We start from the raw sequence: 23900 nt of genomic DNA, 5'->3' as shown, positions 1-23900 counted from the left end.
CAGATTAATTAATTAGGCTATTAAGATAAATACAAAGTATTACTTTATATTCATTAACTAAAGCAAAGTACTTAACAGACAAATCAAAATCTGACCGCATTTTCTTCTTGAAACTATAAAAATCCTGTATTCTATGGAATCCTGTGCTCTCTGCAAATCTTTGGTATCTAGATTCTGTATTCTATGGAAGAGAAATATTTTAAAATTTTTTGGTATTTTACTAGTTATTTATTTATATAAAAACTGCTTTTTTGCTTGATACTGCAAAAACTGTCGATGACATCTACTTAACGTGGTAGGTGGTTAACAAAGAGTTGAGGATGAGACACAATTTCTGACGGTTCACATTCATTTCCAATAGCTGAAAATTTACTGGTATTTGCAGTTGCTAAAATCTCCCTAAGACATTCGTCTGAAACGGTCTCAGCTGCGAAGTCTTACCAGGCAGTCATCATTCATTATGCCTTCCAAGCGCGTTGCCTTTTATTTTAGAAATCTTAAAAGATTTCTTTTCTGCAACGCTTTTATTTATTGGACTGTTTTAAAACTATTCAAGCTGAATGTTCGGTGTCTTGTCGTGTATTTCTTCTATCGTTCATTACTCGTTAACAAATAGCGTTGCAATTACGTGTAGTAGTAGATAAATAAATATTCATAAATCACCTCGTAGATTGAAGAAAACCTGTGTTTGAAATGAAACAATGTAGTAAGCGAGGATTAATTAACAATATAGTTTATGTACAAGCAAAGAAATAAGAATTAAAACTTGTGAAAGCATATGTCGAAACTGTTTGTTTTACAAATGTCGTATTACAGAAAAATGCTTTTAAGAATAGAATTCTCAGAAGAGCCACTGAAATATAAAGAGGAATGAGTTTTAAAATGTAGTAAAAGGGAGTTAAAATTGATTAGTTTAAAATGTCAATGCTTTGGTAAATACCACATAAGATTTTGACATTTGTTTCCAATATCTAAAATATTTTAATTACTTTAGTATAATCACATTTTTTTTCTTCATTTATCTATTAAGATATTGTGCTACATTTTTATTAATGCAATAAGTTCAATTTAAGTCATATTTATTGTTACTTTCTTGCGTTTTATAGCCTACCAGCGGACGAGCGGTAAAGTCGCTGAACACTGGTAGTTAGGTCGAAGGTTCGAATTGCGCGAACAAGCTGGCTGCATGGACGTTTTCGCGATTTTGCCCATCTGTAAACGGTATGCGAGCCAGTTTCCCTTAAAACGTCCTCCACGAAAGGCCACCCCTCCTCTTACATAACTCTCGACCTTTGTGTAACCAAAATAAACCAAACTAAACTAGGCCTACCGTTTTATAGATATTATTTAGTTTGAAATTATTGATGTTTATATTTTTAGAAAACTGTAGAGACATTAGTTTTTTTTTGTTTGGAAGTATTACCGATGAAAAAAGAGCACCACCTTCGCTGGAAATCGAACCGCGGACATCTGGAATACGCGCCCAGTATGCTGACAGCTACACTACGAAAGCATGCTAAGGAGGCGGGAGAAATACCTTATAAAACATTAAACGAAGTTTAGTTCTGAGGCATAAGTTTTGATAGCCGAGGACAAAATAAAACAATTCTGGGATCATCTCAAAATTTTAACATAATTAATATGAGTAAAAATCATAATTCCTTTTTCTTAAGAATGTTTTTATTAAATATTAGCATAAATACGGTCATATATTACCAACAAAAGATAGATATTTTAAGAAAATATTTGGTGTGATAATTTGCTATTCATAGGATTAACTAGATTAATTTACTGTATATACCAATTTAAGTTGTTTTTTTTTTTTTTTTTTTTTTTTTTTTTTTTTTTTTTTTTTTTTTTCAAATCAGCAACGCTCTCGTCAGGATTTGAAATTCGAAAAATTCGATTGCTAGTCCGACGTGTTTCCAATTACACCACGGAGACACTCGGTAAGGAATGAGCAAATTTCTTACAATTTTCTATCCTGCTGTGAGAATAGATTGGTTGTAGATATCCGAGTTTGTTAATTAAATATGAAAGATCTTACACTTTGCCGAATGGCAACACACTGGCGAACGGAAGATAAAATTAGTTCCAAAACAGTGGCAACTCATTACTTTTAAATATTTGAGTTTGTTAATCAAAAACTCATTAAATTCGTGCAAAACGCGAAGTAAATAAAAAATCAAATTCGAAATTGGGGATTCGATGTACCAGAGGTGCAGAGAGCAGAGAATGTGTTGCCGTTTCTCCACAATGCGAGGATCAAGCATTCATATTTACATACACATCCATCCATCCATGCACATACTGTACATACAGATATTTCATTATTTAATAATACGATATAGTTATCTTTGTTAAGTCATTAGATGTTTCTGAAGCAGTTTCTGAGACGAAAAAACGTGCATTGCCCTTGCCGGGATTCTATCCCTGGACCTGTCGAATACGCATCGAGTATGTTTCCATTTACACTACAAAGGCATGCCGAAAGGAGTGAGAAAATTCCTTATATACTCCCTCATTTAAAGCATACCTAGTGATTAGCGGAACCAATCAACAAATCCTGGGTGTGATGAATTATCGTCCACTACTTTTTTTTTTACATCGGGCTCGCTCCTCTGTAGAGTCATTAGGTTTTTCTGAAACAGGGGACGTGTAAAATGTGCAATGCCGGGACTCCAACCTGGACATTTGGAATACACGCCGAGAGTTTTACCGTTACGCCACGAAGGCATGCAGAAAGTAAGAGGAAATACCTAGGATATTCACATAAAATTCCCAAGAACTGATCTCCTGGTATTCCAAAGGTTTTTAATTAAAGATAAACATCAGTATCCAAAGTTTCAGAAAATTATTCAAAGATTTTCTTCCTACGGCCTAGATCTCTGTCAAGTGTAAGTACACATACAGTTTAAACTTAGTGAACTTTTACATGCTGTGATTATGGACAAAATGGATCCGCTCGTGAACTTTATAAACCGCAATAAACCAATATATCTGAAATAACCCACCTCTTTAGCATTATTATTACAATTCATTTTAACATTGTGTTGCCAGTACTAATTATAATTATCTCATTATGTTTATCTGTTTATTAATTATGTTATCTTTTACACTCATGTCCATAAATTAAGGATAATGCAAAATCAAAGGAAGAGTTAGAAGCAAAACAAATTTAACTCATTTGTAAAGCTTATTTATTAAACAAAAGGTAAAGAGCAAAAAAGATGCTATATGTTTGATATTATTAAAAAAATTAGCGATTTTTTCTCCCTGGAGCAAATTACAAAAAAGACCTATTTGCAGAAAACCAATATTACATGGTTGGTATGATTGTTAATACATTGCATGTCTCCCAGACGATGCAATACAGTCCGTACTACACCTAGGCATGCTGGGTATCAAATTATCGATCTGATCTTGGGGGATATTACACCACTCAAAAAGCAATGCAAAGTTCCGGAAGACATGTAGGAGGAGCTTGACGGGCTGCAACTCGTCGGCCAAGCATATCCCACACGTGCTCTACTTGATTCAAGTCCGGTGAGAATGCTGGCCAATCCATACGGGTGATAGCCTCCGATTGAAGGCATTCGCTTACGATGTTTGCACAGTGAGGACGAGCGTTGTCATCCATAAACACAAATTTTGCGCCCATGGCGCCCCGAAACAAACGTACATGTTGTTCCAGAATGACGTCCCGATAGATTTAGCTTGTCATGGTTTCAATTTGAACATGCAGGTCAGTTCTGGAACCCAGAATAATTCTACCCCAAACGAGCACTCCTGCACCACCGTAACGGTGTCGTTCAATGATGTTTTCTTGGTGGTAATGGGTACCTGGAGCTCTCCATATGAAAGTCCGGCCAGAATCAGACTGCAAGCTAAACCTGGACTCGTCGAAAAACATCAAACAAGCCCACTGTTGCGGTGTCCACAATGCATGGTCTCTACTCCAGGCTAACCGCAGGCGACAGTGAGTTGCAAGTAAGTGGAACGCATCTGACAGGTCTACGAGCATATAGATCAATGTGCCCTAAGCGTCTGTACACGGTCTGCCTTGAAATTATCGTACAATTGTCTGAAGAGAGCTGACTAGACAGGTCTGAGGCTGTGCTCCGCCTGTTTCTTTTGGTAGTAACTGCCAAATACCGGTTCTCATTCGGCGTTGTAACTATGGGGCGACCTGTGCTGTAACGTCTACTCACATTACCATCATCTTGGAATCGTTGCCAAGGCCTGGAGATGACACTCTGGGCAATTCCAAGTTCGTCTGATAGTTCCAGTTGTGTACGCCCACATTCCAGACGGCCGATAATTCTACCACGTAAAAAATAATCCAAATGCGTCCTTTGTGTCATAACTATTCGGTTATTGCACTGAAATGCTTATAAAGCGCCTGCGAACAATTTTAGTTCTTTGCCTGTATTCCTTATATATCACTCTTTTACACTTTCGTCATTGTGACTTACTATCGGTGTCATCTGGTTACTTCCTGAAATTTGCATATGATTCTTGAAGATGTGTGTAGTGATTTTACAGGTGATATATTTATTTTAGAGTTCGATTTCCGCGTGACTCCGAATTATCCTTAATTTATGGACATGAGTGTATTTTTGTTGCACCAAATCAGATGTTCAGTTTATCTTGTGAATCTCAAATTTTATTCCGACTATTTTGTAATCTACTTATGCCCTACGTCATTATATGTAATAAATACTGGATGCGGGGCGTACTGTGGGAATGCACGATAAACCATTATAGGCAAACTCTAGACCTTTTGGAAAGCTTCAGTCTATGCAAATTCTTATAAAACTTGCAATTCACCCCCCTTTTTTTTCAAAGAATTAGTATGGGAAGGCATTACCAGTTGACCTACGGTACATCGTTGGTGTCCCCCATACTTTACCTTTACCTTATATATTCCTGGGTTTCCAGCGACTATGGAGCCCTCATTCAAAGGGCGACTGGGGATTAGGAGACCCAATCGCGATATCCTGGTGGTGACGAATTACTAGTAACCAACGTTTTAGTTCGGACGCCACTGTAGAGACATTAGGTTGTTTTAAAGCAGGAAACGTTAAACATGTGCAGAGTCCTTGCCGAAGCTCGAATCCTGGACCTGTGGAATATATATTAAAGATTCTCTCTATTACACTACGAAGGCATGATGAAAAGAGGGGGAAATGCCTTATATCTTGATTAATGTGAAACACTGTTAACTCGGAAATCGCTATTAAGCAATTCAGTTTTTGTTATCGCAAAAGTTCAATCATTAAGCAATGAAATTTTATCCTTCTGCATTTTACTATGGCATTTTGTGAAGTCATCATAATTGAACTCGTACCTAAAAACAAAATTATAGTGTTTTTTTTTTTTTTTTTTTTTTGAGGCGAAAAATGAGCTGGTAAAGTGAGAAATACGTTAGTGATAATTAACCTTTCAGCACGCGCGCATTCGCAAAATTTACGACAAATTCAGTTTTTAATGCACATTTTTCGCATATCGAAGCTGAGACGTCTGAATGTCACTTCTATTCCTCCTTTCTACCCTTCTCCACATCATGGAATGTGCCGGCAGGAAAGTCATTTGATTTTTTTTTACTGGGCTTTCGTGATACGTGACAGCTTTTCCGTAACAGTTACGACACGCGCGTGGTCGTGGGTGAAAATTCGGAAAATATTTTTTTTCTCAAATATTTTGTAATTTTGTGTTATTAATTGACGTGTATTATTTTAATTTGAATACATTTGGCTCTGTAAAATTTATATCGGTTTTCATGTTGAAGACATATGTGCAACCAGCTGATTTTGCTAAGGTTCTTCAAAAATTATCTGATGAAGAAAATGAAGACAAGAAAACCATTGGATGGGAGAACAACAGCGATTTCCATTCCTTATTTTGTTTTATTTCTATTTTTTAGAAATAAATAAAAATATTAAAGTTAGTTTAAAGTACGTTTTTGTAATCAGTAAGAAGTAAATTTCCTTGCTACTTAATTATATTTAGTAAGCAAAGTATTAAATTTAGTAAGTAATACTAAACTTAATTTTTTTCCTACCAAGGTGAGTGTGTTTTCCTTTTTTATTTGTCTGTACTTGCGTTTGGGGAATATTAACATTGGCTTCGATTTTAAAATATCATTATTAAAATAAAAATTTTTTGTAATAAAATACATCATTGCATTTCCATCTCACTAACTTTAGAACTTAAAAATAATTTTCTTATAGTTGAGTGTGCTATCATTTGTATTTTGCAATAATAAGATTAATAATTTATTTCTTAATAAATTTATTAACAATATTCACTCATCTGTCATTTTTCGTGACAAAAACTGTAAAATAACGGATGTCGTAAAAAATAAGACTCGCGCGTGCTCATGTAGAATTGCCGAAAGGCTAATGCAGCAATTTTCTCATGGCGTCCACCTACTTAAGATGACCACTTGGGAAAATGCTCGGCATTTCTTAGGATGTAAATAAACTCTGGGATTCAACATCCCCTCTTCGAGGCGACCATCTCCCCAGAAGACTGATAACATGTAAAATTGTTGATAGTCGCCTTAAAGATAATTTGTATGTACAAAAATGAAATTAATTACATCCTAGAAGTGAGAATGTTAAAGTAACACCCTTTTGCTAATTATCACTTTTTTCCGATACACAAAATTAATGGCAATCTAATTTTGGTAATATCAAGAGGATTTCTAATGAATTTTACTATTATTATTTCACCCAATACGAAATAATGCAGAAATAAAAACTAAATTCTGCAGTATGTTTCATTATTTAATTACAACTAACTGTAAACTGCTTTAAACAACCAAAAAAAAAATACAGAAAATTAAATCAATGCAGAATTCTTCAGCGTACACACACAATGCCAAGGAATGATTATAAAGAATTTTTCTTTTTAGGTAACTGTTCTATTTCTTAATCTTACACATTTTTCTTCTATCTCGTTCGATAAAAACAAAATCAGAAATATTAAAGAAATTGCTTTCCATTTACGGAGGCGGTAATGTGTTGAAACTTAAGCATTTCTATAATGTGATGTGCTTAAATTAGAAAACTCTTCAGTAAACAGAAGACTCTCTAGAGAAAACTTACTTAAGAATGTTCGAAACGTTAAATGCTATTTGCAGATACGTTTATTCCCTGGAATTGTTTCTTAATAACATTTTTTTGTTTGGCTCTAACACATCAGTTTCTCGTTAATTGCAAAAGCGAAGAAATAAATAGGATTTGCTTTTTTATAATTAAGAATTTAATAAGCTACAGATATAATGCAATTTAACAGATATTTTTCCTTCTTTAAAATTAAAAGTTGCAAGTTTAGAAAAAAAAGCATTATTATTTTTAAATTAAATCTAATTATCTGAGTTTTATTCTATGTTAGGTTAACGATGTATGCATATGTAAGTTTTATTTTAAAAGCTTCATGATAGGTGTATCGAAATTTTACTCTATGTTAGGTGTGTTTTGTGTACCAAATCCATTTGTCAATGAACTAGGAGAGTGGGGATGCTTTTTGAGTATTTTCGTATTTAAAAATTAGTATTTTACGTTATCGTAACGCAGATTCTATTGTGCACGTTTTAAACCAATGGGGTAATTTCCACAGAAGGGCTATTAATTTCGCTTTGGCATTTTGCGTCTTCCACTATAAAACGCGTTTCAGTTTTAAAATTGTTGCCAACAAATATTAGAAACCTGCATTATAATTAAATAAAATAAATAATGAAGAATCTGCATGAATATATGTAACTTTCTCGCACTGTGAAAAAGTAAAGCTTCATAGAGACATCACATTTTGTACAACGTATTCCTTCACTCGAATATGGGCATCTGAATTTGTTTTGTTATTTATTTCATATTTTGTAAAACTTTAATTAATTTTTAATCAGCAGACTCAACGATTTCAAAGCGAGCAAAGGCTGCCAAACACTCTACCAAAAAATAAAATAAAATAAAAATCTGAAAGGTTTCAGATTTTAAATTACGTCCAAAGGGGAGATTTATTTTAATATTTTAGATGTTACCTTTATTTATTAAATATCATGTTCTTCGCATTTAAAACATAAAATTCAGTTCAAGAGCAGTATCGCAAAATAATTTTAAATTGAGCGTATCTTTAAAATTTCCGATACAGAGACTCACGCGCTGGAGATAAAAATGTATTTTCTGTACAAAGAGTATTTTCTGTACAAAGCGCTGGAGATAAAAATGCATTTTCTGTTGCCATTGATCGCTTTGAAATCCTTGAGTTTGTTAATCAAAAATTCTTTAAGATTTTACAAAATATGAATTCGATAATAAAACAAACTCCAAATTTTAAATTTGAGCTTCCTGATGCCCATATGCGCAGTAGGATTACGTCATTCAAAATTGGATGGTTCTAGGTACGTTGTTTTATCACAATGCGAGAAACGGTTACAGCCGAAAACATGGCAGCAAAAACATCGCGGACGAAAACGTCGCAGAGAAAACAACGCAAAGCGAAAACATCGTGCTACAAAACATCGTGGGAGAAAATAAAGCGGTTCAAAAACTTCGCAGTTTAAAAACATCGTCGTCGAAAATATCGTGGTAAAATTTAAAGTATCTACAAATCATCGCGTGACGATAACATCGCATAAATGCTTTCTTCAGACTTTAATCACTGCAAATAGATATTCCCATAATCATTTTTGAACGCAAGATAGAAAGAAGGATAATTCTTACTTTCACATTTTTTTATTAACCGGTAAATTTTTGCTGAAAAAGTAAGAAGGAAACTTAAGCATAGAAAATTAAATTCAACTTATAGATTATACTTTTTATGAAAAATTACCAGTAAAAACTTTATAAAAAATGATTTATTAATGGTCTTTGTTAGTTAACTATGTCGGTTTAAAATTCTATTAAGTGTTATAAGTTGCATTAATTTTCTATGCTTAAGTTTCAGTTTCCTTCTTATTTTATCTGCAAAAATTTATTAGTTAATATAAAATATGAAAAACAAATTATCCTTCTTTCTGTCTTGCGCTCACAAATTATTATGGTAATATCTATTTGCAGTTATTAAAGTCTCAAAAAAGCATATCTGCGATGTTATCGTCACGCGATGATTTGTAGATACTTTATTTTTTACCACGATATTTTGGACGACGATGATTTTAAACTGCGAATTTTTTGAACCGCTTTATTTTCGACGACGGCGTTTTGTACCACGATGTTTTAGAACTGCGATGTTTTCTCTTTGCGATGTTTTCTCCCATGATGTTTTGTAGCACAGCGTTTTCGCCTTGCGTTATTTTCTCTGCGACGTTTTCGTCCGCGATGTTTTTGCAGCGATGTTATCGGCGAACACCCGAGAAACGTACATACAGTTATGCTTAGTTATAAATTTCTTCAAGTTATAATACAGAGCGATAATATTTGATGGAAACAGTGAAACGGACATATATAGTGAACCAACGCAAAACGAAAATAATAGTCCGTCAGGGACATACCCCTTTTTACTAAACTTTAAATTACATCTAAAGGTGCTTTTTCTTAGCATTTTGCCTGTTACCTTTATTTATTAAATATCCCGTTCTTCGCACTTAAACCATATACTTCAGTTTAAGAGCAAAATCGCAAAATAGCTTGAGCATATCTATAGAAATTCCGATACACAGTCTCGCGCGCTGAAGATAAAAATATTTTTTCTGTACAACGTTGCCATTACTCGCTTTGAAATCCTTGATATTGTTAATCAAAAATTTGTTAAAGTTTTACAAAATATGAAATCGATAATAAAAAAAAAATTCAAATTTGGGCTTCAAGATGCCCATACCAGCAGTAGGATTACGTCATTCAAAATTCCATGGTACCGTTGTTTTATCACAATACATTTATGCAGATTTTTCTTTATTTAATTTTATTCAAATATAATGGTGGTGGCAACAGTTTTTTAACTCTAACATTTGGTGGCAACAGTTTTAAAAGTGAAGCGAACATTTATAATGAGCCAACGCAAAATCGCAAAACGAAAAGAATAGTACTTAGGGGACAAAGCCCCTTTGGACTAAAAAAAAATCTGAAATGTTTCAGATTTTAAATTACGTCCAAAGGAGAGTTTTTTAATCGTTTTATGCGTTACCTTTATTTATTAAATATCATGTTAAACATCCTCAAACTATAAAATTCAGTTCAACAGCAATATCACAAATTAATTTTAAAACGAGAATATCTTTAGAATTAACGTTAGCGTCTCGCGCGCTGGAGATAAAAATGTGTTTTTTACTTCCTTGTACGAAGTAAAAAGAAAGTATTGCACTCGCGAAAAGTTTCAGGCAGCATATTTCAAAGAAAATATCCCATTTTCACCTCTTTCAAATGCAATTTAACGATGTATTTCCGTGATATCTGTATGTAAGGACAGAATAAAACACTCTTTTCCTCCAAAAAAATTATAAAACTGCTTTAAAATGAATTCTGAAGAGAATATTTCGTGGCGTCTGTACGAACGTATGTACGTACGTATCTCGCATAACTCAACGAGTAGCCTCAGAACGTTGAAATTTTGTATATAGGAATGCTATAACATGTAGATGTGCACCTCGTATTTTGGTTGCAATCGACCGCACCAAACGTATATAAATATATTTATATATATATCCACTCTGTTATCCGGCTCAGTGATCTCAGTTTCTTTACTCTTATATGTTTGTAAATTGTACATTTTTTGCTTTAAAAACGATTGAATTATGTTGTTCTTATCTTCCGGTTAAGGTTTCTATGCCTTTAGTAAATCTGTATGCAATATTTTTAGAATTATCAACAATTTTAAAATTGTTTAAGTGCCGGTAAGCCTAATAATTCTTTTGATGGCGGCCATTGCTTGTTTACATTTGAAACAGCAGACTAGTGGATTTGTTGCCAATCTAGAGAAAATTAGCTTCAGAACAACAAAGATAAAACCTTCATTTGTTATTTAAATCATGCTTAATCCTTTCTGGAATTTTTTCGAGGAAATACACGTTTAAGATTTACTTCGTAATTTTCATACAGATATTTTGAGTTTTTATGCATTTCTGCCTTGTCGCGAAGTGAAAACTGAATTAATTGAATGAGAAATACTCAATCGTCTGTGAAAAACTGTTTTTTTTTGTTTGCTTAATTTCTTTTATACATAGTTTTAGCTTTATTATAGTATTTATGTGGCAACGATTAGAAAATTCTTTAAATGATATAAATTTTGTGCATTCTGAGTTATAATATGAACGAAATATAATACTGTTAAGTAAACCTAGCGCCAGAGTGTCGCTATGGTAAACAAAGTGAATTTTAAAGAATGCATTTATTCTATTGTGGTTTATGCGCTGTCGGCGAAGTAGGTTTAATTCAATGTAATATGTTTAAATGAAATGCAAGAAAAATTGCGTGTAATTTCATATTCCGTACAAGGAAGTCATGTAGTGTACACATCAGATTTTTTCGTACAGTGTTGCCGTTGCTCGCTTTGAAATCGTTTGTTTTTTTAATCAAAAATCGTTGAACTGTTACAAAATCTGAAATCGATAATACAAACAAATTTCAAATTCAAATTAGCTCTTCCATATGCCCGTATTCTATGGAAGATTACGTTATTCAAATTTTGCTGGCTCTAGGCACCGTTGTGTTATCACAATGCGAGAAACATGCATACATTTATGCAGATTCTTCTTTATTTAATTTCTTTAAATGTAAGACAGAGTGATAATATGTGGCAGCAACGATTTCAAAAGTGATACAGCCTTTCAAAGTTTTCGACCCAAAATGCCGAAACGAAATTAATAGTCCTTCAGGGCTAATTGCCGTTTGGACTAAAAAATGTTGTTGTCTCCAATGTGCGAGACTGTTTATCGGAAATTCTAAATATATGCTGTTTTTAAATATTTTGTGATATTGCTGTTGAATTGAATTTGATGGTTTAAGTGCTAAGAACATGATATTTAGTAAATATAGATGACAGACAAAACGTTAAAAAGAATTCCCGGGTAATAAAACCGGTGTAATAATAAAATTTAAAAATCGTTCGTTTTTTTTTTTTTTTCTTTTTTCAAGATGAAAACTTGATTACAAATTTAATCTCCTATTTTGTGTTGTAAATTTTAATTGTTTTGATTATTAGATCAAGTTAAATATCTAGCATTAGAAAATTGATGTTATTTTTTTATAACTTTACATAATTTGTCAACATTTAGAGTTCAAATGATATTATTGTTTTCAGTGCATTTGATTCATGCTGAAATTGTAATAATATGTAATTATGTCTGATACGTTTGTGCAAAAATTTATCCTTGTATATAAATTTTCTGTACAATACGAAAAAATGATAAAACTTGTAAGTTTAACTGGGTTTTTATACGTGACGCAGTAACGTTTTTGCTACTTTACCGCGTGATTTTCTGGTGCAATTCGAAAGTACATTTGGCTAGCAAACGGAATGTGAGGAGTTTAAAGGTCAGGTTCTTTTCGAAGATTTTTTTCTTATGTTATCTAGATCCTGATGAGACGTACACCTTACAAAATATAGAACTGTCATTTTTTTTAATCATCCGATTTACTAGGCCGACTAACTAAGTTTAACTTAGGGTTTTCATGTTTCGAAAGGGCAACATAGGATATATGTTAGATTTATATATAGCACTGTAGAAGCATAGGTATTTTGACACAAAATCGGACTTCTTCCAAAGTTAAAAAAACGACTTTTTTCCCCCATATTTCGATTCTATGATTCAGATTATGCAGACGTGCCAAGTTTTCTAAAAATCATACGAATAGTGCTTAAATAATAGTGCTCTAAATTTTTGCTCTTAGATGTTAACTGAATTTGATAATATATTACTATATATTTTTTTGTTTTTTAAACTTAACTACATTCTTTCTTTCACAGCCCAAATTTAGGTTCAATCCAAATAAAATTCGCAGATGCTTTCCGATTTATTTTTAAAATTTATAGGTTTTAGTAATTTTTCTAAACTTTTTGACCGGAGAAGTGTTTGTAGTCGGAATTGAATTGAGAAATATTCTTGAATATTCCTCACATTGTCTGCTTTCTTATTTTGCTGCATTATATATATATATATATATATATATATATGAGTTTTGAAAAAAGTGTTTATTTGATGTTTGTTAGTGAATGAATTTGGCTAGCACATTGCGCAGCAGCACCAGAGGGCCGGGGTTCGAACCCCAGGCTGAGCAAGGTTGACTCAGCCTTCATCCCTTGGGTCGATAAAATCAGTACCAAGTTCGCTTAGGGACTAAACACTGGGGGGGGGCTGCGACAGGACAGGGCAAAGCATGGGGAGCACCTGTGCAGTGCCAATGGCAGATTAGGTTATGCTCCGTCATGCTATCCATCTAGAGGGCTCCACCCCATGGGGGCAGATCAGCGCCGCGCACGGCGCGCTGGTGTGGGCGTTTGCCAATGTGTTGTATTCTGCTCGGCGACCCACTAGGGTCCCCATTCAGTGACCGGGCCACGGGTCCGCAGGCCAGACCTCCCCCCAAGCTCGGGAGTAGGCAAGGTGATAGGTGATAGATGTTCATTTTGGTATGCGTCCTCTCATTCGCCCACCAGACCGACGTCTTCTCGGACGTAGTTCTTCTTTGGTCACTCCACAGGGGAGTTTATTAAGCTATAAAAAGATTTACAGGGTGATGTACATTGCAGAGTTTCACATGAAGGTGTACACTGCAGATAATATTTCATTACATTGACAGATATTTACAGTATGGAGGTGGCTAAGTTATGGTATTGACAGTACGTGGGAGTATTCATGTGGATTATGTAAGAGTGTTGTGTGTTCGCTGGAGGCACTGAAATTCTTTGGTATCTATGATGCACAAAAGTTCATTAGTTCGTAAGTTCATAGTGCATCACAGATTTTTGTTTGTACACTAGGGCACAGTTGTGCTCTTGTTTTGGCAGTGGTGAAGAGCTGTAATCATGGTGAGCATTGAGGTTTCTGGATGATTTCACAGGTGGCATTTGATTGGGATTGGCACTTGTTGGAGTTGATGATTTTTAGAGAGCATCCATGTTTGCTTGGTTGATAAGGTTGGTGGTAAGCATCTTAGGGGTGACAGAGGTCTAATCCGATTCAATTTAGCTTGTCAATGATGTTCTTGATTTGATGGTGGACTTTGAGATGAGTGATGAGGAATTTCTTGAATGGTAGTTGTAGGTCCGTAGGGTGTCGGATGTAGTGTTCCTCGGTGATTGGGCAGTAGAACATGTAGTGGTCGGCATCCCCTTCCTCGCCGCATGTGCATAAGCTGGATTGTGTGAGGTTTCGTTCATGTAAATTTTTAGGGAATGGTCCATGACCGGTGATATATTGTGTCAGGTAGTAGTTGGTTATGCATCTGTTGATGTTTACTTGTGGGATGAGGGAGTATGTTCGGCGGCCTTGCACTTCTTGATTCCAGTTGTGTTGCCACTTCATGATGGCAAGTTTCTTGAGGTGTTGTTTGAGACTGGACTTATGCCAAGGGTGAGTGATGAGGGTACCAACTTGTTTCAGAGCGGCTTGTTTGGCAAGGTGGTCGGCTCGTTCGTTGCCTTCGCAACTATTGTGTCCTCTTGTCCAGGAGAGGATGTGTTTGTGTGGCCAGTTGCTGATAAGTATTTGGATATTCCGGACTATGGGTGAGTTGGTGTCAAGGTTCTTGATTGCGTAGATGGAGGACTGGCTGTCTGTGATGATGTGGATTGGATCTGCTTGCAGTTGTTGAAGAGTTTGGATGCTTTCTTGTATGGCTGTAAGTTCTGCTTGGTGGACACTATTTTGATTTTGAAGGTGTCCTTGCCATTCTTGGATAGTGGTTGAGTGATGCTGAAAGGTAACTCCACTTCCTACTTTCTCCTCTATTTTTGAACCATCCGTGTATGCTATGAATTCTGTTGTTGGAGGTGGGGAGTTGATGTTGCACTGGAGGTTTGGTAGTCCAAGAGCTGGATGCTGGAAGAACTTGTTCGGTTTTGCTTCATATTGGTCTGGGTAAAAGGTGATGTCTTGGAAAGTTGTGGATTTCTTTAGCTGGAGTACTGTTGTCGAGTGGGCTTATATTTCAGCTATGATTGGGAGTGGGAGTTCCCCTGCCAGTATCTGCAATGCATTGTTGGAAGTGGTACGGAAGGCTCGTGTGAGGTTCAGTAGGAAGGGGCGTATGATGGCATTGAGGGTTCTTTTCTTCCTTTCAGTCATGGATAGTGCCCAAAGCGATGCTCCGTAAGTGATGATTTTGTAAATGACTCTTTGGAGTAATATTTTAATTAGGTGGTGATTGAGTCCCTATGTATATCCTCTCATATTTCTGATGGCATTTGCTATTTTGGAGGCGATTTGTTTCTTGTTTTGAAGATGCTGTATCCAGGTGAATTTTCTGTCGATAGTTAATCCTAGGTAGTTGATTGAGGAAACACATTTTATTCTATGGTTGTTGATCTTGATTATTGGTTGACGGATGATGGTTTGTCCAGGTTTATGGATGATGAGAGCTTGTGACTTGCTATGAGAGATTTGGAGTTTGACGCTATTGCATAGGTCACTAAAGATGTTTAGGGTTTCGTTGCAGTGTTGTTGTTGATCTCTTGTTTTTCCGCTTACTACGAAGGCAACGTCCGCGAAGGCGACTATTGTGGTATGATCAGGATATTGATGGTTGACAATATTATTGAAAGTGATGTTCCAGAGGTCGGCGCTTATGCATGACCCCTGCGGGCATCCTCGAGATTGCTGTTTGGTAATGACTTGGTTATTATATATGATGAGACTTTTTCTGTTGTTAAGGAAATCGGTTGTCATTTGATAAAGGTTTCTTGGTCATTGAAGCTCTCTGAGGGCCTGCTTAATTGCTGGCCACCAGAGAGAATCAAAGGCATTTTGGAGATAGAGGCACAGGAGGGCTGAATCCTGCTGGTTTCTTTAATTGTGGTGAATCTGCGTTAGAGCTGCTTCAACGGCCTGAATGGTGGAACTTTGGGGTTTGAAGCCATATTGATGGGAGCTGATTTTGCTGTCTTTGTAAACGTGGTATTTTAATCTATTGATAAGCAATCTTTCGAGGAGCCGGGGGCTGCGACAGGTGACAGGTGACGGAGGACGGGGACGCCTGATGTTTAACAGAGGTAAACAGGCATATGTCCCGCGCCCTCCCCTATCTAGTTGTTCAGGGCATATGCTTACGCACCCCGACGCCTACGGTCAAGAAAGATGATTTCGGGGCACTGCAGGCGTTGGCCCATTAGGGCTGTTTGCGCCACTGAGTTTAATTCCTTTTAGTGAATGAATTAGCTGTTTTATTATCCTTAGATCTTCCCAAATATCTATTCTTTTTTTAAACGTATTATAAGGTAGTTCTCCCGCCTTCTTAGCATGCCTGGTGTAGTGGTTAGCACGCTCGGGGCGTATTCGAGGGGTCCGTGGTTCGAGTACCTGCGAAGGCATTCCTCATTTTTCACATCTACAGTTTGGAAATAACCTATTGTCTCTATGGGGGGCCCGAACTAAAAAAGGTGGTGCATGATGATTCTGCATCACCAGGATTTGGCTAACGGTTCTCTTAATCCCCAGTCGCCGTTTAAAAGGGGGAGTATATAAAGAATTTCTCTCGCCTTCTTAGCATGTCGTCGTAAAAAAGTGGTCAGTACGTTTGGCGTGTATTCTTAGAGGTCCGTGGTTCGAGTTCCGGCGAGGGTAGTGTTCGTTTCTCATCTTTCCTGCTTCGAAATAACTTGATGTCTCTACAGTACCATCTTGCGCATTTTCTAAATAATAAAGGACCACCAGCGGCCGAGCGGTAAAGTCGCTGAACACTGGTAGTTCGGTCCGAGGTTCGAATCCCGCGTACGGGCTGGCTGCATGGGAGGTTTCGTGTTTTTCCCCATGTGTAACGTGTTAACGAGCCAGTTTCCCTTAGAACGTTCTCCACGAAGGCATCCCTCCCCTTAGGCAGATAGCCCTCGTGTGCTTTGCCATAATTAAATACACCTTTCTAAATAATAGCTTCCTTGAACGGTTTTAATTGCGGCTTATCAAGAAAGTCTAATCCCCAGTCCCGATTTGCTATGAGTGTCTAACCCGTTTCATTGACGTTAATTTTATCAGTTTACCATTTCTGAATTGTTTAGGAATTTCAGCCGTTTTTGTTTTGGAATATGACACCTAAAAGCAGGGAGTTAAATTCTGACAAGCGTTCTACGGTTCTTTATACAATGACGGGATCTCTCAACTGTTAAGTAGCAGTCATGTCATGGTTTCGTACTTTGCAAGATTCAGAATACAGTGGTGGCCAAAATTTTGGACACTTTTGGAAATTTTTATATTTTTGAAATTTGTATGCTTATACAAAAAGTTACGTTTCACAAAATGCAAACTTGTATATATCATTTTAAAGAGAATTTATTACTGAATTCAATAAAAAAAAATTCAATTATTTGCAATACAAAAAAGTTAAACGATAATAGTTATCGATATACATTAGATAGCGATGATTGCAGTGAGTTATCAGTACTTAGTAGGGTACCCTTTATTTTTGATTACAGCTTCACATCGACGTTTCATTGAGCTGACAAGAGTTTTAAGCTCTTCTTCCGTTATTACATGATGCCAGGAAACAATTATAGCCTCAATTAGTTCCCTTTTATTTGATGGGCGCCTCATTCGGACAAGAGTTTTCAAACGGTGCCACAAGTTTTCGATAGGATTGAAGTCAGGACTGTTTCCTGGCCATGACAACAATTTAATGCTCTTTGTACGAAACCACTCTTTCGATGTTTTGGCCGTGTGGCAAGGTGCAGAATCCTGCTGAAAAATAAACGAAGCATTGTTGGGAAAGAGATCCCTGATGGAAAGTAGAAGTTATGGCTCTAGAATAGCGTCAATGTATTTTCTGGCATTCAGTGTCCCATCGATGACATGAAGGCGACCAATACCATCTGCTGACATGACATAAACCAAATCATAACACTAACTGGGTTCTTCACAATTGCTTGAATGCAGTCAGGATGTAGCTCTTCTCCTATTCTACGTCTTACACATTTTCGCCCCTCACAACCTTATCTTAATTTTCATGAACATTTCTTTTCGTTGATGAAAATTAAGATAAGGCTTTTTTCGTGGAATTCTACCTCTCAGTCCAACATCTGTTAATCTTCTCCTGATTGTTCTTGAACTGACAGAAACACCAGCATCATTCAGATCACTTCTGATGGCCGCTGATGACATTTTTTTATCTTGGAGGCATAGTCGTTTTATTCTTCTGTCATCAATAGATGTGATGCACCTTTTCCGGTCTTTTCCTTCTTTATTTTTTTTATTAAATTTGTCTCCTGTTATCGTAAACAAAACTTTCGGATTCCAGATGTAGTCACTGAACCACCCAGTCTTGCAATTTCAGCATAGGAAAGACTACTTTCTGATAACACAATAATATTATATCTCCTTCTAGGTGTCCAATATACTCTTTTATTTGATGTCATTTGCTTCTTGACTAAATATTAAAATTTTTTTCAAAAATTCGTACTTGTAATTGCAGTGTATAAGAAAGAGGTCCTCGTTCTACAGAACAAAACAAAATAATGAATTGTTTCAAGTGTAAACATGATGCCAGCTTCTACTGGCAGTTACTAACATTTGATTGGTTCGTTACTAACATTTGATTGGTTCTCAGAACGGGAACAGTGATCGGCCAGGAAAGCTAGACATTACAAACCACTTCATAACTGTGTTTTTTATTTATATTAAAGTACATATAACTTTTTTTTGTATTGCAAGTAATTGAATTTTGTGTTTTGTATTGAATTCAGTAATAACTTCTCTTTAAAATGATATATACAAGTTTGGAGTTTGCGAAATGTAACATTTTTTATAAGCATACAAAGTTCAAAAACATAAAATTTCCAAAAGTGTCCACAATTTTGGCCACCACTGTATATTCCTCAACAGGGTTGTTTTTTAGCCCAAAGGAGCGTTTGCTCAAAAAGGCTACTAATTTGAAAACGGCATTATGAGTTGAATCACTTTAAACTTCCGAACCACGTTTTAGATACTGTTGCCATCAATTACTTTCTCTCTGTATTATATTTAAAGAAATTTATTTACTAGCGAAGAACATACATGTATGTATGTTTCTCGCATTGTGAAAAAGAAACGGTATACCTAGATCCATCAAATTTGAATAACGTAGTCCTTTCCCCTAAACATGGACCACCTGGATAGCCGAATTTGGAATTTCGAAATTGTATTGTTGTCTATTTCATATCTGTAAAACGTGGCGAACTTTTGACTAAAAAATCTCAACAATTTGAAAATGAGCTGTGGCAAAACTGTAGGAAATAAAATATTTTTATTTATTTCTAGCGCGAGAAATTGTCTATCCGAAACTCTAAAGGTAGTTTGTTTTAAAACATTTTTAACTCAATGTTGCGTTATCCCAAACGCTCTCGAAACGTGTGTACGTCTGTAAATAAATAAAAAAAAAACATTCGTCGTATAATATAAAATTTTAAATCTTTCAGATTTTTATTTAGCCAAACGTGAAGTTCGCCATAAACGGCTGTTAGTCTCGGAACGGCATTTTACGTTGAATCACTTAAATGCGTTGTATTAATTTTCAAACTGTTGCCACTAAATATCATCGCTAAATGATTATTGTATTCTATTTAAAGAAATTAAACAATGAAAAAACTACATGAATATATGAATGTTTCTCGCACTGTTAAAAAAACAACTGTACCTAATGTCATCAAATTTTGAATAACGTATTCCTCCACCCGAATATGGGCACCTGGAATCCCGGGATTTAAATTTTGTTTTATTGTCTGTATCATATTTTGTAAAACTTTTACGAAAATTTTATTACGAAGCTCAACAATCTCAAAGCGAGCAATCGCAATACTGTACGAAAAAAAAAAAATTATCTCGAACGCCCGAGAGTGTCTATCGGAAATTCTAAAGATATGCTGTTTTTAAATATTTTTTGCCCCGAGGGACATTAGCCCAAATGCTCTCGAAACGTCTGTGTAAATGAAAGAAACGCATCTTTGGGCGTAATATAAAATCTGAAATCTTCCAGAATTTTTTTTTACAATGTCGGGGTTTAGCCGTTTATAGGTGTTGGCCACTACTAAAGGCAGAAGCGTTAGTTTCTTTATCATGACAGCACCTATTAGGCTGGCCAACAATGCCTCCCATGAAGGGATAAACACATTACATCCATGCCTTCTCATGGATCCCAGCCAACACCCTTCGCTATGGCTGTCAAAGTCACAAACCATTTTCCCGTTTGGAGGCACGACAGAAATAATAACACCAGAAAATAATCTTTGCATCTATTAAAGCATATCTTAATGTTATAAGAGAGATGAAGTTACTATTTTGGTAAACTAATAGTAACTGCATCTCGAAGAACTATATAAGCTGATGTATGACAACCTTTATGCAACGCATGATTATTTCCCTAGTTTGGTGCTTCAGATCAGTAACGTTAAGCAATGCATTAAATTATCTAATTTAAAAGCTTCGTGTTATGGATTGACACAGTGTTGCAGCAAAGCTGGAAGTAACATGTTACGTAGTTTATAGAATTATTTGTTACAATGCTTAAATATATATGAAAAAGATGGTTTGTGTGTTTTTCCTGTGATAACTCAGTCACTACTATAGCTCTCGTCAGCAAACTTTCTACCATTCTTTTGTCGGTCCTGGAAAAGGTCGAAGGCCACATTTTTCATAAACAATTAGCTAAAATCAGAGATAGTAATTAAAAACTAGGAAAAAAGATAATCTTCTCCCTCATTTTTCCGAGTGACAATAGTTTGGCAAACTGGAGATGAAAATCTGTTTTATTTCGAAAGTTGTTGCCCACTGTTCGCTTTCACATCCTACGGTTTTTACTTCCTTGTACGAAGTAAAAAGGAAGTATTGTAATCGCGAAAAGTTTCAGGCAGCTTATTTCAACGAAAATATCCATTTTGACCGCTACCGAATGCAATTTAACGACGTTTTTGCGTGATATCTGTACGTAAGGACAGAATAAAAGACTCTTTTCCTCCAAAAAAATTAAAAAACTGCTTTAAAATGAATTCTGAAGACAATTTTTCGTGGCGTCTATACGAACGTATGTACGTACGTATCTCGCATAACTCAAAAACGACTAGCCTCAGAACGTTGAAACTTTGTATATAGGACTGCAATAACATGTAGATGTGCACCTCGTATTTTCGTTGCAGTCGCCCGCACCAAACGTATATAAATATATTTATGTATATATCCACTCTGTTACTCGGTTCAGTGATCTCAGTTTATTTACTCTTATATGTTTGTCAATTGTACATTTTTTGCTTTAAAAATGATTGAATTATGTTGTTCTTATCTTCCGGTTAAGGTTTTTATGCCTTTAATAAACCTGTCTGCAATATTGTAAGAATTATCAACAATTTTAAAGTTGTTTAGGTGCTGCTAAGCCTAATATTTTTTTTTGATGGTGGCCATTGCTTGTTTACATTTGAAACAGCAGAGTAGTGGATTTGTTGCCAATCTAGAGAAACTTAGCTTCGCAACAACAAAGATAACGCCTTCATTTATTATTGCGAATTAAATCATGCTTAATCCTTTCTGGAATTTTTTCCAGGGAATAAGTATTTAAGATTAACTTCGTAATTTTTAATACAGATATTTTGAATTTTATGTATTTTTGCTTTGTCGCTAAGTGAGAACGGAATTAATTGAATGAGAAGTATTCAATCGTCTGTGAAGAAAACGGTTCTTTTTTGTTTTGTTTGCTTAATTTCTTTTATTCATCGTTCTAGCTTTATTATAGTATTTGAATAGAACATGTGGCAACGATTAGATAATTCTTTAAATGCTATAAATTTTGTGCATTCGGAGTTATAATATGAACGAAGTATAATAGTGTTAAGGGAACCTAGCGCCAGAGTGTCACTATGGTAAACAAATAGAGTGAATTTTAAAGAATGCATTTATTCTATTGTGGTTTATGCGCTGTCGGCGAAGTAGATTTAATTCAATCCAATTAGTTTAAATGAAATGCAAGAAAAATGCGTATAATTTAATATCCCATACAAGGAAGTCATGTGGTGTACACATCAGATTTTTTAATAAAGAATTTTTAAGTTTTACGATGAAATAACAATAGCATCGCGAAACATTCAATACATTATTTCCCATTCCAAAAATTCGTGGGAAGCCATTTCGACTGAGTACGACTTCAATCAGCCGATATATATAATTATTAAAAACTCCGAAGACATTCATTTTCGCACTCATTTTTCCGAGTTGCAACAGTCTCGACCATTGGAGATGAAAATTCTTTATGTCGAAAAGTGTTGCTACTATTCGCTTTCAAATCGTAGAGTTTCTTAGTAAAAAATTTATAAGTTTTACAAAATCTATATAGTAGAATGCCTGTTTGTGTGTTTGTTTGTTGTTCGCATTGTTGATTTTTAATGAATTATGATCAATGTTTTGCAATATTTAATTGACTAAAATTAAATATAAGTGAAATATTTAATGGAACTTGAGCTTTTACGCCCATTTGATTAGAAAGACGAAAATCATTAAAAACAACGTACCATTGCTGCTGATATAATGAGGAAGAATTAGTTTATTTTTCTATCAAAATACAGAGGCTGTTCGCACATTTTTTAGACTGTTTTGGTAAGCGGTAATAAAAAACGTTTGCTACGAAAGAAATAATTGCAATCATACTATGTTTTCAAAAGCCAAAATTATCGTCTGTGGCTTGAAAGTTTTGTTTGTATTCAAAATGGCGAATTTAACAAAGCAGTGTTTCGAAGGCTACATTTACGCTCTTTCCGAAGAGAAGTATGCACACTCCGTTATCCAAAAACGATGTGAGAGTCATGGTTTTATGATATCTAAAGCGTCGATAGGTAATATCATCAAGAAGAAAGGAAAAAAAGTCCAATTGGAGCTCCAAGTGGGACAAAAATTCCAAACAATTATCCAAGGAAAAAACGGACATCTTCGACTATTGCAAAGGTACGTTGTTTAATAATGTTAAAATAAAATCTCCCTAGTCAAAGGACAGTTGCAAAATCATTAAAATGCTCCGTGCCCACTGTAAATAAAATGATGAACGTCGATTTAAATCTTAAGAAAGCGAAAAAACGCAATGTGCATAGTCTTCTTCCAAAGCATATCGCACAACGCAGGACACGCTGCAGAATTCTATATGAGAAATACTTATCCAAAGAAAAATGTTAAGCAATTGTCACAATAAATGAAGCAATGATAAATTTAAATGAGTGTAACAAAAAAAGAGACATTTATTATCATAAAAGGGAAGAAAAAATTTACATGGTTCAAAGAATCGAAAGGAAGTTTTTCTAAGGGATTCATGATGGCTGCTGGTTTTCTTATAATGGCAAGTTAAAAATAAAGAGAGTGCAAAAAATGTCAAGATTAACTCCAAATACTACCAGGAACATATTTTATCGCCAATTTTTCTGAATGAAATACAATTGCTTTACCCACAGTGCCATCCATCTGTGAGACTCCATTAGGACAAAGCTAGCAGTCACACATCAAGATCCACGATGAATTTTTTAAAAGAAATGGAACAAAACAGTGGTATCAAGGCCATAGCCTTCACTGATATCCCTACTCAATCTCCCGATGTGTCACCTATGGATTTTTGTGTTTTCGGACTTTTAAAAACTGCATTATCCAAACGTTGTCCCAAAACCCTAACAGGACTCTGGAAAGCTGTTCGGGAGGAATGGGATAGAATATCTCTTCTGCCACTTCAAAAGGCGTTATTATCCTGGAAATTGCGGTGTCGATAGATAGTTCGGAATAAAGGATGTCAAATAAAACATTTAAAAAACAAGAATTT

This window comes from Stegodyphus dumicola, chromosome 8 (genome assembly GCF_044657685.1).
Source record: "Stegodyphus dumicola isolate Sdum_Otavi_A_Nest chromosome 8, ASM4465768v1".
In the NCBI taxonomy this organism is placed as follows: Eukaryota; Metazoa; Arthropoda; class Arachnida; order Araneae; family Eresidae; genus Stegodyphus; species Stegodyphus dumicola.
Note: the sequence above shows the minus strand (reverse complement) of the source record.